Source organism: Neoarius graeffei, chromosome 1 (genome assembly GCF_027579695.1).
Source record: "Neoarius graeffei isolate fNeoGra1 chromosome 1, fNeoGra1.pri, whole genome shotgun sequence".
Classification (NCBI taxonomy): Eukaryota; Metazoa; Chordata; class Actinopteri; order Siluriformes; family Ariidae; genus Neoarius; species Neoarius graeffei.
The window spans coordinates 19391159-19408501 of record NC_083569.1 but is presented as its reverse complement, the minus strand read 5'-3'; the positions used below and the strand labels follow the sequence as shown (position 1 = coordinate 19408501).

At 42.9% G+C, this 17343-nt stretch overlaps 3 non-coding genes across 3 annotated transcripts; 2 read left to right on the top strand and 1 right to left on the bottom strand.

Annotated features, from left to right (window-relative positions):
• Positions 1–5985: 5985 nt before the first annotated feature.
• On the bottom strand, positions 5986–6057 carry trnad-guc (transfer RNA aspartic acid (anticodon GUC)). Its single transcript has one exon. It is a non-coding gene; the product is annotated as a tRNA-Asp (tRNA).
• Positions 6058–6471: 414 nt separating this feature from the next.
• Positions 6472–6585, top strand: LOC132896320 (U5 spliceosomal RNA). The gene has a single exon (XR_009655999.1). It is a non-coding gene; the product is annotated as a U5 spliceosomal RNA (small nuclear RNA).
• Positions 6586–6762: 177 nt separating this feature from the next.
• Positions 6763–6944, top strand: LOC132898561 (U2 spliceosomal RNA). Its single transcript, XR_009656554.1, has one exon. It is a non-coding gene; the product is annotated as a U2 spliceosomal RNA (small nuclear RNA).
• Positions 6945–17343: the final 10399 nt, after the last annotated feature.

Below are 17343 nucleotides of genomic sequence, written 5' to 3'. Positions count from 1 at the left end.
CCCCACAGCATGATGCTGCCGCCACCACGCTTCACTGTAGGAATGGTGTTCTCAGGGTGTTGGGTTTGCGCCACACATGGCATTTCCCATGATGGCCAAAAAAATCAAGTCCAGGGTGTACCCGGCTTCTCGATCATGGTCAGCTCGGATTGGCTCCAGCTCACTCATGACCTACAATGGAAATGCAGTATAGAAAATGGATGGAGGGAGAGAACAATATACTCTATAAATGAATATTTTAATTATGTGTTTTAGTGGTGCCTCTACATGTGCCTTTACTCCAGATATCTGTTTTTTCATCTTAATTCTTGTTAGTGTCACAATAAAACAACAATTTTCACCTTTAAAGTGGGAGGCATGTTGTGTAAATCAAATGGTTCTAACCCCCCCCCCCCCCCCCCCCCAAAAAAAAATTCATTTTAATTCCAGCTTGTAATGCGACAAAACAGGACAAATACAAAGGGAGATGAATACTTTTGCAAGACAATGTAAGTTTGATTCTTCAGATACAAATATGTGAAAGATGAATGAATAAGCATCTAAACTATTTAAAGAAGAATCTTGCCAGTAATCAGATCTTGGCAATGACACATCTGGCTGTGAGAAGACCTCTGCACATCCATAAGGTATGAGAGGGTATTTTTGCACTGCTGGGATTTTTTATTTATTAATTTTTATTTTATTTTATTGGAGAGTGATAAGTAGCTATTCAGTCACTTTCATCACCTTCTCTCTCACACAGCTCACCATTTCCTGGCTCTGTGGGGTGGCTTCAGGCCGGTTTGTCTAGCCAAAGGCTGAACACCAGTGGTGCCTGATTTTGATTAACCTGTAACATTAAAATGAGAAAATAACTAAACTTTCCAACCATTTAATTTTTCGTGACTTGTTTGAGACCTGACCATTTTTTTTCTTCTCCTACATGTAAAGATTTACGATGGAAGCTACTATACTAGGCTACTATTATATACAGTATCTTGGCTATACATATCACAGATGTAGGCCTATAAATTAAATATGAAAACATCAGCTGGAGTTTGATTATTGACAGGAATGCTGTTGACCCCAGCAGTAAGTGATTTCCATACCACATTTTTTCTGCCTTCCTGTGATGCTACTGTTCAGGCTGCCAAATAGAAATAATTTATTCCATTGGATTTGTGATTTTAAAGCTTCTATTCTGAGAGCAGATAAGTTTCTCTTCTTGACCATATTACACCTCTCCATGCCGTAAAGTCAAGGAGCAAGGCCTCTAAACCGATGATATTTAAGATTGTGATATTTAAATGACAATGGTTTTCACCCACCACATTTATCAATGCCCAATCATTCTTACACTGTGATTGGCAAGATACAAACGGTTCATGAATCACACATGAACCCTGTCATATGGTGATTTCTACAGTTTGACCTGCACTGGTTTCTACATTAGATTGATAAATGAGAACTATTGTATCATCCTTGTTAGTATAGTGGACAGTATCTCCACCTGTTACGTGGAAGACTGGGGTTTAATTCCCTGATGGGGAGGCTTTAAAAATTTATTAATGTGGGTGGCTCAGTTTAAAGGCATGAAGTTTACTTGGGCTGAAGTGTCCTTGAGCAAAGTACTGAAAGGAGGTACACAGAACCATGGCCTAACCTTTAGCTTTTCAATGCCTTGAGACCTCAAGTATGGCATCTGAATAGATCATACACACCACCTAGTGGCCAGTGTTAGTAATTAGCAGTCATACACTCCGCCAAGTGGCCAGTGTTAGTAATTACCAGTCATACACTCCACCAAGTGGCCAGTGTTAGTAATTACCAATCATACACTCCACCAAGGGCGGCACGGTGGTGTAGTGGTTAGCGCTGTCGCCGCACAGCAAGAAGGTCCTGGGTTCGAACCCCGGGTCCGGCGAGGGCCTTTCTGTGTGGAGTTTGCATGTTCTCCCCGTGTCCGCGTGGGTTTCCTCCGGGTGCTCCGGTTTCCCCCACAGTCCAAAGACATGCAGGTTAGGTTAACTGGTGACTCTAAATTGACCGTAGGTGTGAATGTGAGTGTGAATGGTTGTCTGTGTCTATGTGTCAGCCCTGTGATGACCTGGCGACTTGTCCAGGGTGTACCCCGCCTTTCGCCCGTAGTCAGCTGGGATAGGCTCCAGCTTGCCTGCGACCCTGTAGAAGGATAAAGCGGCTAGAGATAATGAGATGAGATGAGATGAGACACTCCACCAAGTGGCCAGTGTTAGTAATTACCAATCATACACACCGCCTAGTGGCCAGTGTTAGTAATTACCAGTCATACACTCCGCCTAGTGGCCAGTATTAGTAATTAGCAGTCATACACACCGCCTAATGGCCAGCACGGCTCTAAGACAACGAGGGAGGCTCAGCCTCCTCTAAAAATGACGAACATCGCGTAGGATGAATTGCGCTAGGCTTATGTTATAGCCGACCTTATACCAGTGCTATTTCAGATCCAGAATCATATAAATATATGTGCTCAACCCAACTACAGTGTGAAATCATTCCGTTATAACTTTCCCCAGTTCGCCTAATGTGTGCGTGAGTTTTTTTTCCCCCTCGTGACAGCGCGATGCAGCCCAGCCTCAGTGGACTTCAATGGCATTTGGGAACTATGCGCTTGTCAATCTCAAAATGCAAGACGGTTATTGGACAAATACTGTGAAAATGCCCACTCACGGACTCCGAGCCTCACAGTGGGAGGGACATGGCAGTTTCCGTGAGGAGACTGGTGATTGGTGAAAGCGGCCGGATATTTTCTTTGATTGACAGCTCGTTTCAACTATAGACAGGCAGCGGTGAATTTCAGTTCAGTCCCATGCGGATTCGCAAGTGCTGTGGTGTAGCAGCTTACATTTCGATTTCATTCATTACATATGGTTTCTACCAGCTTTTTTAGTTTGTATATATTTTCATTGTAAATAAAGTGTAAATATAGTGTTGTCAAGTTTGCTATCTTAGTTCCAGAAATTTCGTTTGAGTGACTGAACTGAACTTGAGGGGGCTAGTCAGCTAGCAAGAAAGCTGTGCACGGATGCCAAGCATTGCTAATTTAATTTTGGCGAAGCCATTTGCCAGTCTTCCTTTCGAGGAAAAAATTAAAATTAAAGAGCAGGGTAGACCAACGCCTCAAATTGACTTGGTGAAAAAGGTAGGGAATAATACTCATTCCTTTCAGCTCTCCTGGTACGAGAAAGTGAATTGGCTAACAGCAAGTGACCCACATCAACAACAGTAAATAGGCTACTTTAGTAATATGTCATGGATGGACCAAAAATATAGAATCTATTTAAAATGTTTATGCTGAGTATATTATATTGGAATATATATTTTTTCTGGATATGAATTAAACACAGCTACAATTTGGAAAACATTTTTAAACAAAAACACAGCCGAGAACATTTCACACTACAGACCTGGATTAAAAGTGAAGGGTTATCAAAATTGTCAATAAAACATTTCTCAGTCAAAATAAGTAAAATATAGGGAAAGTGTCATTGAATGAAACGTGTGGCACCCAGCTCTATGTTTGGCTCCCCAAGGTCAGTGCTTGTGCCTATTCCAGAACACTCTGCTGTTACTGCTGAGGTTCCTGACAAAGAGCTGCTTTCAATAATGATCAATTTTTAAACAACATGCCACAATTTTAAAAATGTGAAAATATACCCCCCAACACCATCATCATGCATATTGGACAGTAGGCTAATGGGCCAAAAGAACCTGTTATTTCACAGTTTGTGACCCTGCCAACAATCAGCCAGATCAGAGGCAAGAGTATGGGCAAAATTGATGTGTTTTTTCTTTTAAAATCTGGAAATATCGTAACCGACCAGCCTCCCCTGTTTGAAAGACTACCAGCCGCCACTGGTGGCCAGTGTTAGTAATTACCAGTCATACACTCCGCCTAGTGGCCAGTGTTAGTAATTACCAATCATGCACACCGCCTAGTGGACAGTTTTAGTAATTACCAGTCATACACACCACCTAGTGGCCAGTGTTAGTAATTACCAGTCATACACACCACCTAGTGGCCAGTGTTAGTAGTTACCAGTCATGCACACCGCCTAGTGGCCAGTGTTAGTAATTACCAGTCATGCACACCGCCTAGTGGCCAGTGTTAGTAATTAGCAGTCATACACACCGCCTAGTGGCCAGTGTTAGTAATTACCAGTCATACACACCGCCTAGTGGCCAATGTTAGTAATTACCAGTCATACACTCCGGCTAGTGGCCAATGTTAGTAATTACCAGTCATACACACCGCCTAGTGGCCAGTGCTAGCGGAGCCCCATATGCATAGAGTGTGGATATATAAAGAAATTCATCAAGTTGTTTTCTGATGGGGGCGGCACGGTGGTGTAGTGGTTAGCGCTGTCGCCTCACAGCAAGAAGGTCCTGGGTTCGAGCCCCGAGGCCGGCGAGGGCCTTTCTGTGCGGAGTTTGCATGTTCTCCCCGTGTCCGTGTGGGTTTCCTCCGGGTGCTCTGGTTTCCCCCACAGTCCAAAGACATGCAGGTTAGGTTGACTGGTGACTCTAAATTGACCGTGAGTGTGAATGGTTGTCTGTGTCTATGTGTCAGCCCTGTGATGACCTGGCGACTTGTCCAGGGTGTACCCCGCCTTTCGCCCGTCGTCAGCTGGGATAGGCTCCAGCTTGCCTGCGACCCTGTAGAAGAATAAAGCGGCTAGAGATAATGAATGAATGTTTTCTGATGGTTTTGGTTCTGTGCCACCACAGGAAACCCAACAACTGAGTCGTGAGAAACCCATCGAGTTGTTTTCTGATTTCTTGCCATGATGAATTTCATTGTACTGCTTACCTTTAACTGACAAGCATAATTTTATCATTTAAAGAAGTGTATGCTTATTTACATATCTGATTTTCTTTCAGCTCACCAGCAACCAGTTACTTACTCTTTTGGATGAAAAGAAGCCCAAAGATTCCAGCCTGCAGAAATTGTCTAAAAAATACAGCCAGATGGCCGATCACTGGAGTTCATTCTGTCTCAACATACTATATTATGTGCATTATTCATTTTGATAACCGTGTAATAAGGACCTGAGACCTTCGTGCAAAACGTGCACACTTCTAAAAAAAATATGTTCATCTTTTACAAACAAACAATAACTCGAGAAAACTCTTTAATGGTCTTTCTAGTTTCATAACACAATTTCTTAATATTAGTATGTTGATAATGCCGATGATGAGTGTTTTAAATATTTCCTCAACTGCACTTTTTTTTGACAAAACCTCGATCATCTTTTCAAAGTCAAAGCTCGAATCCTCGGAGCTCCATGTGCTGCATTCGGACGAGGAGTCCGTTCCCGGGAGGTTCTAATCCCACTGCGGTTTTATCCCAGGGTTTTGTACCGGGCAGCAGATTCATTGTATTATATTTAGTTTTCAAAATGATATTTTTCCAATATGTTTTTTTTTTTTGTATTCTTGTCTCAGCAATGGTGAAATCGAATTTGTAAATAAAATCAGTGCCCTGACTCTACTCATCAGGCCAGAGCTATTCTCTTTCTGTCTGTTTTGTACAACATAAGGAAACAGTATAGTAACTATAACGGTAAAGAAATAAAACAAGAGAGGCTGGCTATGATATAAGAAAATTCTACAACCCAGAAACAGATGGGCTTTTTGGCAGTGCCTCAATCTATATATTACCACTTAAAACTATTCCTATACCATTCTTGAGGTCTCAAGGCATTTAAAGACAAGAAGTGAGGCCATGGTTCTGCACATCTCCTTTCAGTACCTCGCTCAAGGGCACTTCAGCCTGAGACCAGCCTTAACTTAACTACATGTCTTTGAACTGTGGGGTTAACCAGAGCTGACACAGGGAGAACACGCAAACTCCACACAGAAAGGCCCCCGCCAGCCGCTGGGCTCAAACCCAGAACCTTCTTGCTGTGAGGCGACAGTGCGAACCACTCCATCCCCCTGCTGCACAAGTTAATAAATTGTTAAAGTCTCCCCGTCGGGGAATCGAACCCTGGTCTTCCGCGTGACAGGCGGAGATACTGTCCACTATACTAACGAGGATGACGCAATAACCCTCATTTATCAACCTAACATAGAAACCAGCGCAGATCAAAGTGTAGAAATCACCGTATGACAGGGTTCACTTCCGTTTATGAGGGAAAGGAACATACACCCTCCCGACAGTCAATGCGTTATTCGCTTAAAACACATTTGCAAATTGGTAGAATGAGTTAATCATCACATGCAAGATTTGCAATTAATCAAATGAATTGATTATTATTATTATTATTATTCATGAGTTAGTACAATTCTGAACTTCAAATTTTAAAAGTCTGGACTTTGGAGAGATGATGGATCTCTTTTGGTGGAACACAACGGAGCAAAATATTGTTACTCTAATACCAAACCTGCGCCCTTGGCTGAGAGTCTCCCAGCCTCCAATCCAGTGTCACTAACCTGATCCAGTGTTCAGTGCAGCTCAGGTTTCTCTTCACTGACCGCAAATCTTTCACCTTTTACTAAACATTTCCGGGGAGAGGGATGTTAATGAGCTCAGCTTATTTTTGCAGGCTTTGCTCTGGTAGAGCTGGACATGTTTCATTGTCAAATGTTAGAAATATCGAACCTTTTGCATGGAAACCACACACACACACACACACGGTGACATCTCTCTTCAAAAGGATCCAGCTGTTGGGGGCGGAGTCTAGCTGTGTTTACCTTTCTGGAGTTTAATATTTGGAAGTGGTTTATTTAAAGCTATTGACTACAGCAAGCTATCGCTTTTTGGCTAAGATCAAGTAGGGTATCTGTTTTTATCAGTTTAATATCTGATATGTTCTGTAAATAAGAAAGTTATATTAAGTAATTTTTTTATAACAGAGCTAAAATAGGGGCTTGTTCTATAGTATTGAACTGTCTCCAAGAATGGAGTTTTTGTTCAAAAAAGGTACTTTTTTTTTTCTTTAATAGATGATTTCAATGTTTGGTATGTTTTCTTTATAAGAGTAGATGGATATTTTACAGTGAAAAATTAGTGTTAGGGCTGGCTTTTACTATTCTATGCATCTTCATGGTGTTGGAGTAGTTCTAGAAATAGTTATCTTAAAAAAAATTCTTTCTTTGCTTGGTTTAACTTTTCTCCATGCTCAACAAGCAACTGGACTGTTAGTCTGCAGTAATTCTTTTCTCTACTTTTTCATTAAACAGATCACACAACACCCCCTACCCCTTCTTTTTTAAATTTATTTACTTATCTATCTATCTATCTATCTATCAAGAACGCTTGTTGGCCAGACATTTCTCTGCCTGTTTGCAATGGCTAACAAAGCTGCAAAGGTGCAAGAGATGGCCCCAGGCCACCTTACCCTATACCAGCTTTCTGGACCTCCAATACAGTGTTCTCACCGATGCCACCAAACCATGAAAGTTCTAGATGTGTGTAGTATTAGAGATATTGATTTCCATAAACAAACAATGCTTGTATTTCATGCAGAAAAGAAAAAAACTTGATTTTTGAAATAGTATTGACTAAAAAAATTTGCAATAAGAAGACAGAAGCTGCTGGAAAGTATGTAGAAGGCCTAGAGCCCAGTGTAAGAGCCTGCTATATGGCAAAATTGCAGTTAATCAATAGTCTGGAACCATATGAAATGGGAGAGGAGCTGAGTGAAGACAGCACATTGCTGCTGGCTGTGACATACCCACACATCATCAACTACTTATTTTTTTTTTGCTAAGTCCCCACACTGCTGAGGATCTGAAGTGTTTCAAGGGACTAGAAGCTTATTACCAGATGTGCTGTGGCTGGGTCAGGGAATGAAAAGCATGGAAATTTGGTGACAAATATCTGGTGAAAGCAAAGGTGTGTACTGTGTACATTACATGTACAGTGATATACTGTAGGTCATGAATCACATCCCCTGTGGGCCTACCTCAGCTGACAGCAGATGGCTGATTGTGATTTTTAACTTTAGCTTCCTCTCAAGAGAACATACAGAAGCACCATCACAGCTAGACAGTAGAAATATGGTGTCATGTTTAATTTTCAGGCATTGATCAAAACTTTAAAAAAAAAACCTCATACCTCATACCTCAACGCTCTTATGTTGTGTGGATTTTTGTTGCTCAGATCTTGGTTTAGTTTGGCAAGCCAGAGACGATGACGCTCCTCTGACAATTTTCTGGTTTCCTCCCCCTGATTTTCAATTATTTTAGGTAATCAGTAGAAGTACAGATGTTTCTCACGATCTGAGCGATTGTGGCAACCCAAAACTGTGCAAGTTAGGAGAGGTTGAATACAGAATCTTGCTTTATGCTGACAACATATTACTGTTCATTAATAACCCTGAGAATTTCATCCCTACTTTAAAATCAATCATAAATCAATTTGACCTGATTTCAGGGTATAAAATTAGCTATAACAAGTTGGAGGCCTTACCGTTGGGTGACTTGGGGGACTGGGTAACTCCTGTCAGTTTCCTTTTCAGGTGGTCAACCTCAGGTTTTACATATCTGGGCATCAGAGTTTCAGCAGACATTAAAGAGCTGTATAAACGAAAATTGAAAGCAATTGTAACATCTGTTAAAGATAACCTTAACAGGTGGTTTGATCTTCCGATGTCTTGGATGGGTAGAATAAGTTTGATTACAATGAATATATTTCCCAGGATATTATACCCTATGCAAATGTTGCCACTTAAGATGAATAGGAAAGTCATTTTAGATGTTGAAAGATCTCAGTCAAAATTTATATGGCATGGAAAGAAACCTCGGAGAAGGATGAAGACCTTACAGATGTCAAAAGACAGTGGGGGTCAGGCACCTCCCAATTTCCTTTACTACAATTGGGCTCGTAATGCCCGAATAATATCAAGCTGGCTGAAAAATGTGAGTTGGAGATACTGAGGTCACTCAGCAATTCAAGAAATAAAGACAAGCAAACTGAAAGGAATCTGTGATAGCTAACCTTCACAGCTCATCAGAGGAGCATATCAGCAGAAAAATAGTGTGCAATGAGTTGATTTGGTCATTGTTGCAAACAATGCCACGATTGTGGGTTTAATCCAAATAGTGGCTGTTTTCACAGATGTGCTGCTTTGAATTTGGAGAAAGAAATTTGATCTTGACTTGGCTGAAAGTGCAGATGATTCAGATGGTTTGCAAGATGACAAGAAAGTTTTTTCTCTCTAAAATGCAAGCAAGGTGGCAGTTGCTGCTTTGGAGAAAGTGGGCATCAAGCCGACTACCTCTTACATGCGAAGCAAGCGGTCTACCACTTGAGCTAAATCCCCAGCAGAGAGTTAGGGTTTGTCCAACTAAATACCGGGAGTTTCCCAAACTGCCCTTCCTGACCTGCTCGTTGCTTTCTGGAACCATGCCTGAGTTTCCATTGGTTGTTTGTTTATTTTCAAGTGAGCGATTGCCCAGAAGTGGATATTATTCTGGGGGAGTGTATTCTGACTCCCATTTGCTTGAATATCAGTTGGTGAGCTTCAAGGGTTTTGCCACTAAAACAACCCAATCTCCTGACATGGAGTCCCTGGCATGCTTCTCACACTTTTGGGGCATGCCTCAGGAAGCATTTGTTGCTTCATTGTTCATTGACAGCAGTTGGGTAGAAGGTGGTGAAAAGTGCCTTTTCAGGACAGATGCAAGCTTTTCATCAGCAGGTTTAAGAATACAAGCAGGTCTCATCTCATTATCTCTAGCCGCTTTATCCTTCTACAGGGTCGCAGGCAAGCTGGAGCCTATCCCAGCTGACTACGGGCGAAAGGCGGGGTACACCCTGGACAAGTCGCCAGGTCATCACAGGGCTGACACATAGACACAGACAACCATTCACACTCACATTCACACCTACGGTCAATTTAGAGTCGCCAGTTAACCTAACCTGCATGTCTTTGGACTGTGGAGCACCCAGAGGAAACCCACGCAGACACGGGGAGAACATGCAAACTCCGCACAGAAAGGCCCTCGCCGGCCACGGGGCTCGAACCCGGACCTTCTTGCTAATACAAGCAGGTAAGCATCATATTTTCACTTTGTAAAAGCTGTCTAAGCTGACTTTGCACACAAGCAAGAGTTAGAATTTCATAGTGGATGGTGGGAATATGACAACCCTGTTGAAAAATGTGAGTTGGAGATACTGAGGTCAGTCAGCAATTCAGGAAATAAAGACAAGCAAACTGAAAGGAATCTGTGTTAGCTAACATTCGGAGCTCATCAGAGGAGCATATCAGCAGAAAAGTAGTATGCAGCTAGTTGATTTTGGTCATTGTTGCAAACAGTGCCAAGGTTGTGGGTTTAATCCAAATACTGACTGTTTTCACAGATGTGCTGCTTTGAATGTGGCAAAAGAAATTTGATCTTGACTTGGCTGAAAGTGCAGATGATTCAGATGGTTTGCAAGATGACAAGAAAGTTTTTCTCTGTTAAAAGCAAGCAAGATGGCAGTTACTGTTTTGGAGAATGTGGGCCTCAAGCTCACTACCGCTTACATGCTAAGCAAGCACTCTACCACTTGTGCTAATTCCCCTGCTGTGTTTGAGGGTTTGTCCAACTAACTACAGGGAGTGCAGAATTATTAGGCAAATGAGTATGTTGACCACATTACCCTCTCTATGCATGTTGGCCTACTCCAAGCTGCATAGGCTTGAAAGCCTCCTACCAATTAAGCATACCAGGTGATGTGCATCTCTGTAATGAAAAGGGGTGTGGTCTAATGACATCAACACCCTATATCAGGTGTGCAAAATTATTAGGCAACTTCCTGGTGTCTATAGAGGTCTTGCATGTGGAGAGAGGCTTTTGAAAGTTTATTTTCCGAGGCATATGATTCAGCGACACCAAACTGGCCTAACGATGGGGAAGAGGAAAAGTAATGCGGATGGAGCTACAGATAGCTCAATGGAGAAAAAAGGAAAGAAAAACGCCGCTGCTGCGGTTGATAAGCTAATCTGTCTTGCGGATGAGCCAGAGTGGGGGGGAGGCGAGACAAGTGGCAATGAAGAGGCAATGGAATTCAGACAGGCAGGAAGCCAGGTGGAACAGGTACGAGGCAGTGGAGGGTTCGGGGCAGAGAGTAGTGTAGGGAAGGTAAGAATCACAAGCACACATGGTAGAGAGGAAACAAACACTGAGTTTAAGGTCATCTTAAGATTTGAGGAGCAGGGAGGACTCAAAACTATGAATCCTGTCACACTGACAAAGGTACTAAGGAAAGAGGTGGGGGACATTATTCGAGGAGTGGTCTTAAATGACGGGAATTTGCTGATCATATGCAGAGATAGGGAACAAAGTGAACGTGCATTTGGTTTGAAGTCCATAGAGCAACGAAAAGTGGTTAGTGCTAGCTATGTTGGTGTGAAGGGCCGATTTAAAAAAGGGGTAATATGGGGAGTCCCAGTGGAAATGCCAATGGAGGAGATAAGAGCTAACCTGCAAGGGGGGAGAATAAGAGGGGTGAAGCGTATACAAGTAACTCGGGATGGAGAAAGAAGAGACAGTGAAGGCGTCCTGATGGAATTTGAGGATGAAATATTGCCACAGAATGTGTTCTTGGGGTTTCTAAGCTATAAGGTGTGGGAATATGTGGCTGGGCCAGTAAGGTGCTATAAATGCCAAAGGTTTGGCCATGTGGCAAAAGTGTGCAATGGGAAACGCAGGTGCGCTAGATGCGGGGAAGATCATGAGTGTGCGCGAGAGAAGCCTCTGTGTTGCAACTGTGGGGGGGATCACAGTGTAGCATTTAGAGGTTGTGATGAATTAAAAAGGCAGAAGGAAATCCAACAGGTGAGAGTTCAACAGAAGATCACATATGCGGCGGCAGCTAGAATGGTAAGACCAATCAGAGGGTGTGGGGAAGCTATCCGAAACAGCCAAGGACCTAGGAAGGAACTGGATAGGCTAAATCAGGAGATCATAATTGACTTGAAGAAATTAGTGACATTTATCGTGGCGGTCTTGAACTCAACAATGGAAGTGAAGTCCAAATCAGAGAGGACACAAATTATAGTGAAAGCTGCAGTGTGTAATCTAGGGCTGAAGGATTTGACATGGGAGGATGTAAGCAAGGAGCTGTATTATCAGACTAGAGTGGAGAAGTCAGGTACTTGATAGCCCTTGTAATGGTTCTTATCCTACAATGGAATGCTAGGAGTCTACTGGCCAATGGGCAGGAACTGAAGAAATTTATTGATGATTTGCCTAGTAAACCTGAGGTGGTGTGTGTTCAGGAGACATGGTTGCGGCCAAATTTAGATTTCAGAATTAGAGGATATGTGGGTGTTAGATGTGACCGAGCAGAGGGGGGTGGAGGTGGGTGTGCCTCATTTATAAGGGAGGATGTCTCATTTAAGGAAGCTGGGATAGGAAAGAACCAAGAGTATGTGTCAATAGAAATCTGGACAGGAGAAGGTGAGCTAAGTGTTATTAATTATTGCAACCCATGCAGAGCACTGGATTTGAATAAGCTGTTGGCCATAGCGGGTATGGGGGGTAGTAAGATTGTATTATGTGGTGATTTTAATGCACACAGCACTTTATGGGGGAGCAATAGAAATGAGCTAAATGGGGGTGTGGTGGAACAGTTGATGGAGGAGAGGGGCCTGGTCTGTCTTAATGATGGGTGGGGAACCAGGATAGATGTACACACTGGAAACACGTCAGCCCTTGATCTAACTATGGTGAGTAGGAACATTGCAAGCCGTTGTGAATGGGAGGTGAGGGAGGATACAACAGTTGGTAGTGACCACTTTCCAGTAGAATGCAGAATTGTATTAAGGGGGATGGCAACACAGGGGGGGGATTGGGAATAGATGGTTACTTGGTAAGGCAAATTGGAGTGTTTCTAAATACATAATTGAAATGGAGATTGATAAAGTAAAGGTTAATGAGGACATTGAAACCACTGATAATGAAATAAGAACAATTTTAATTGAGGCAGCAGAGCAGTGTATCCCAAAAAGTAGTGGAAAAATGAATAGAAAGGCAGTACCATGGTGGACAGATGAATGTAGTAAGGCAATCAAAGAGAGGAATATAGCACTGGGTGTTTTAAGAGATGCTTTAACTTTTGATAAATTAATGGCATATAAAAAGGCAAGAGCTATCGCACGAGGGGTGGTTAGAAAGGCAAAAAGGGAAAGTTGGAGAAAATTTTGTGATGGGATGGGCAGATCAACAGCGGTTGGGGAGGTTTGGGGAGCAATTAAAAGTATGAAGGGGATTCGTAAAGAGAGGCAGTACCCTGTACTTAAATTACAAGATGAAGTAGCAGTGAATGATGAAGAGAAGGCTGAGATGATAGCCAAGGCTCTGATTAAAATACATAGCTCTGACAATCTGACAGAGTTGGGTAAACGGGGACATGGGGAAACGAAAGCAGCTTACCCTGACGTGTTTAGATGGAGGGAGGGAAATGGGGGTACTATGGATGCCTTGTTCACCCTGGATGAGCTAAAGAGAGCGATAGGGAGGTCTGGTAACTCGGCTCCTGGGAAAGACAATATTTGCTATAGCATGTTCAAACAGCTGGGACCAAGGGCCATGATGAAGATCCTTGAATTCTATAATAAGGTGTGGGAGATGGGTATCTTGCCCACAAATTGGAAGGAGGCTGTTATTGTCCCTATCAGGAAGCCAGGTAGGGACCCCTCCAACCCAAGTAATTATAGACCCATTGCGCTTACATCACACATGGGAAAGATAATGGAGAGAATGATTACAGAGCGGTTAGTGTATTATGTGGAGCATAAGGGAAAGATGTCAGTGTATCAAAGTGGGTTCAGGAAGGGGAGGGGGACTATGGACCCGGTCATATGTTTGGAGACAGATGTTCAAAAAGCCCAGGCAAACAAGGAGTCAGTCGTAGCCATGTTCCTGGACGTAGAAAAGGCATATGGTATGGAAGGAAGGCCTTATGATCAGGTTAAGTGAAATTGGCATATCAGGACGCACATTTAACTGGATTAAGGATTTTTTATTTGAAAGATTTATCCAAGTTAGAGTAGGAGGAGCTTTGTCAGGGCGATATCCAGTGGAGAATGGGACTCCCCAAGGGAGTGTGATTAGCCCAATTTTATTCTCTATAATGATAAATGAAGTTTTCAGACAGGTTGATGATGGTATTGGTCGCTCACTATTTGCGGATGATGGGGCACTATGGAAGCGGGGGCGGAATATCAAGTATATTGTATCAAAAATGCAGGAGACCATTCATTTAGTGGAGAAGTGGTCATACGCATGGGGCTTTAAGTTCTCGATTGAAAAAACTAAAGTTTTGCTCTTCACAAAGAAGAGGAACACTGAGATACTACTAAGAATGTATGATCAAGTAATAGAGCAAGTTAAAGAGTTTAAGTTTTTAGGTATGTGGATGGACTCTAGGTTAACATGGAACACTCATATATTGCATGTGGTTACAAAATGTAAGGGAATCCTAAATGTGATGAGGTGTCTATTGGGGGTGGACTGGGGAGCCAGCAGGTCGGCCCTGAAAAAGATTTATATAGTGCTAATTAGATCTGTACTGGACTATGGATGTGTGGCGTATGATTCAGTGGCAATAACGAGCCTAAAGAAGTTGGAGGTGATCCAGGCGCAAGCCCTGAGACTGTGCTGTGGGGCGTTTAGGACGTCCCCAGTAGCAGCACTTCAGGTGGAAGTGGGAGAAATGCCCCTAGAGTTGCGGCGGAGGCAACTGATGATGCACTGTTGGGTGAACCTCAGAGGGCACTCAGTTTCTCTCCACCCCACAGTTGGTACCCTGCAGCCGTGTTGGGAGAGTGAGAGGGCAAAGCAAGAGTGTTTTGCATGGAGAAGCGGTAGCATAGCAGAAACGATGCTCTTCACCCAGAAGCAGTTCTCCCCCAGTGTGGCATTATCTGTTACCCCTCCATGGCTGTTTCCAACGATTTCAGTGGACTTCAGTATCCTAGATAAAGTAAGGTCAAGCAAACCACCTGCAGATGTAAAGCAGGTCGTGGATGAAAGACTAAGAATATTTTATGGCTCTTGTGTACCAGTGTACACCGATGGTTCAAAAGATCCCAAATTGGGTAGCACAGGATTTGCATTTGTTATCCCATCTCTGCATATCTCAGTACAACAGAAGACATCAAATAATCTGGCTGTGTTTACAGTGGAATTATTGGCAATTCTAGCAGCTCTCCAGTGGCTGGAAAGTGTCCAAGTGATGGAGGTGATAATATGCTCTGACTCAAGCTCCTCACTGAAGGCAATTGAATCTTTCAGGTCTACTAGCAGACAGGATTTAATAGTTGAGATTTTTGAAACCCTGTACAGGCTTCATAAAAGAAACTCAAAGGTCTCATTTATGTGGGTTCCAGCACATAGGGGTATAGGAGGTAATGAAGAAGCTGACCAGCTGGCTAAGCAGGCAGTGGTATCTGACAGCCCTATAATGAATGTAGCTTTAAGTAGATCCGAAAGTAAATCAATCATTAAAGAGTACTTCATTAAAGAGTGGCAGGGATACTGGGAAAGGGCAGTTAAGGGGAGGCATTTGTTTACCTTGCAGGAAACAGTGGGTTTAAGGGGACAGGTAGCGTTGGGAGGCACAAAGGAGGAGAGAATCATCACCCGGCTTAGAATAGGTCACACCCAGTTAAATAAATCACTCCATCTCATTGGAAAACACCCATCAGGCCTCTGCGCGCAGTGCAATGAGCAGGAGTCAGTTGAGCATGTCTTAATTCACTGTAGCAGGTATGCATTGCAAAGGAGACACATAATTCATGAACTCAGGATTCAGCGAAAGGAACTTAGTCTTAAGAACATCCTCACAGGTATCAGACAGAAAACACTTAATTTTTCTTAAAGAATCAGGTTTATTGAACAGAATCTGAATAAGCATCACTCTACACCACACACATGTAACTCATTAGTATTAAGGGGAAAGTGAAACTCTGGCTCAGAAGCAGTAGACAGTAGGGGGTGAAAATGCACCTAAAATGTTGTGCGCCACCCGCCCATTAAACAACAAAGAAGAAGAAGAAGTAGGCAACTTCCTTTCCTTTGGCAAAATGGGTCAGAAGAGGGATTTGACGGACTCAGAAAAGTAAAAAATAGTGACATATATTGCAAAGGGATGGAGCACTCTTAAAATTGCCCAACTTTTGAAGCGTGACCATCGAACAATCAAGCGCTTCATTCAAAATAGTCAACAGGGTCGCAAGAAGCGCGTTGAAAAAAAAAGGCGCAAACTAACTGCCCGTGAACTGAGGAAAGTCAAGCGTGAAGCTGCCAAGATGCCACTTGCCACCAGTTTTGCCATATTTCAGAGCTGCAACATCACTGGAGTGTCAAAAAGCACAAGGTGTGCAATACTCGGGGACACGGCCAAGGTAACAAAGGCTGAAAAACGACCACCACTGAACAAGACACACAAGATGAAACGTCAAGACTGGGCCAAGAAGTATCACAAGACTGATTTTTCTAAGGTCTTATGGACAGATGAAATGAGAGTGAGTCTTGATGGGCCAGATGGATGGACTCGTGGCTGGATCAGCAAAGGGCAGAGAGCTCCAGTCCGACTCAGACGCCAGCAAGGTGGAGGTGGGGTACTGGTATGGGCTGGTATCATCAAAGATGAGCTTGTGGGACCTTTTCGGGTTGAGGATGGCGTCAAGCTCAACTCCCAGTCCTGTTGTCAGTTTTTGGAAGACACCTTCTTTAAGCAGTGGTACAGGAAGAAGTCAGCATCCTTCAAGAAAAACATGATTTTCATGCAGGACAATGCTCCATCACATGCATCCAAGTACTCCACAGCATGGCTGGCCAGAAAGGGTCTAAAGGAAGAAAGATTAATGACGTGGCCTCCTTGTTCACCTGATCTGAACCCCATAGAAAACCTGTGGTCCCTCATCAAATGTGAGATCTACAAGGAGGGGAAACAGTACACATCTCTGAACAGTGTCTGGGAGGCTGTGGTTGCTGCTGCACGCAATGTTGATCGCAAACAGATCAAAACACTGACTGAATCCATGGATGGCAGGCTTTTGAGTGTCCTTGTAAAGAAAGGCGGCTATATTAGTCACTGATTTGTTTTTGTTTTTTTGTTTGTTTTTGAATGCCAGCAATGTATATTAGTGAATGTTGAGTTGTTATATTGGTTTCCCTGGTGAAAATAAATGAGTGAAATGGGTATATGTTTGTTTTTTGTTAAGTTGCCTAATAATTATGCACAGTTATAGTCACCTGCACACACAGATATCCTCCTAAGATAGCTAAAACTAAGAAAGCCCTACTCCAACTTCCAAAAATACTCAGCTTTGATATTTATGAGTCTTTTGGGTTCATCAAGAACATAGTTGTTTTTCAATAATA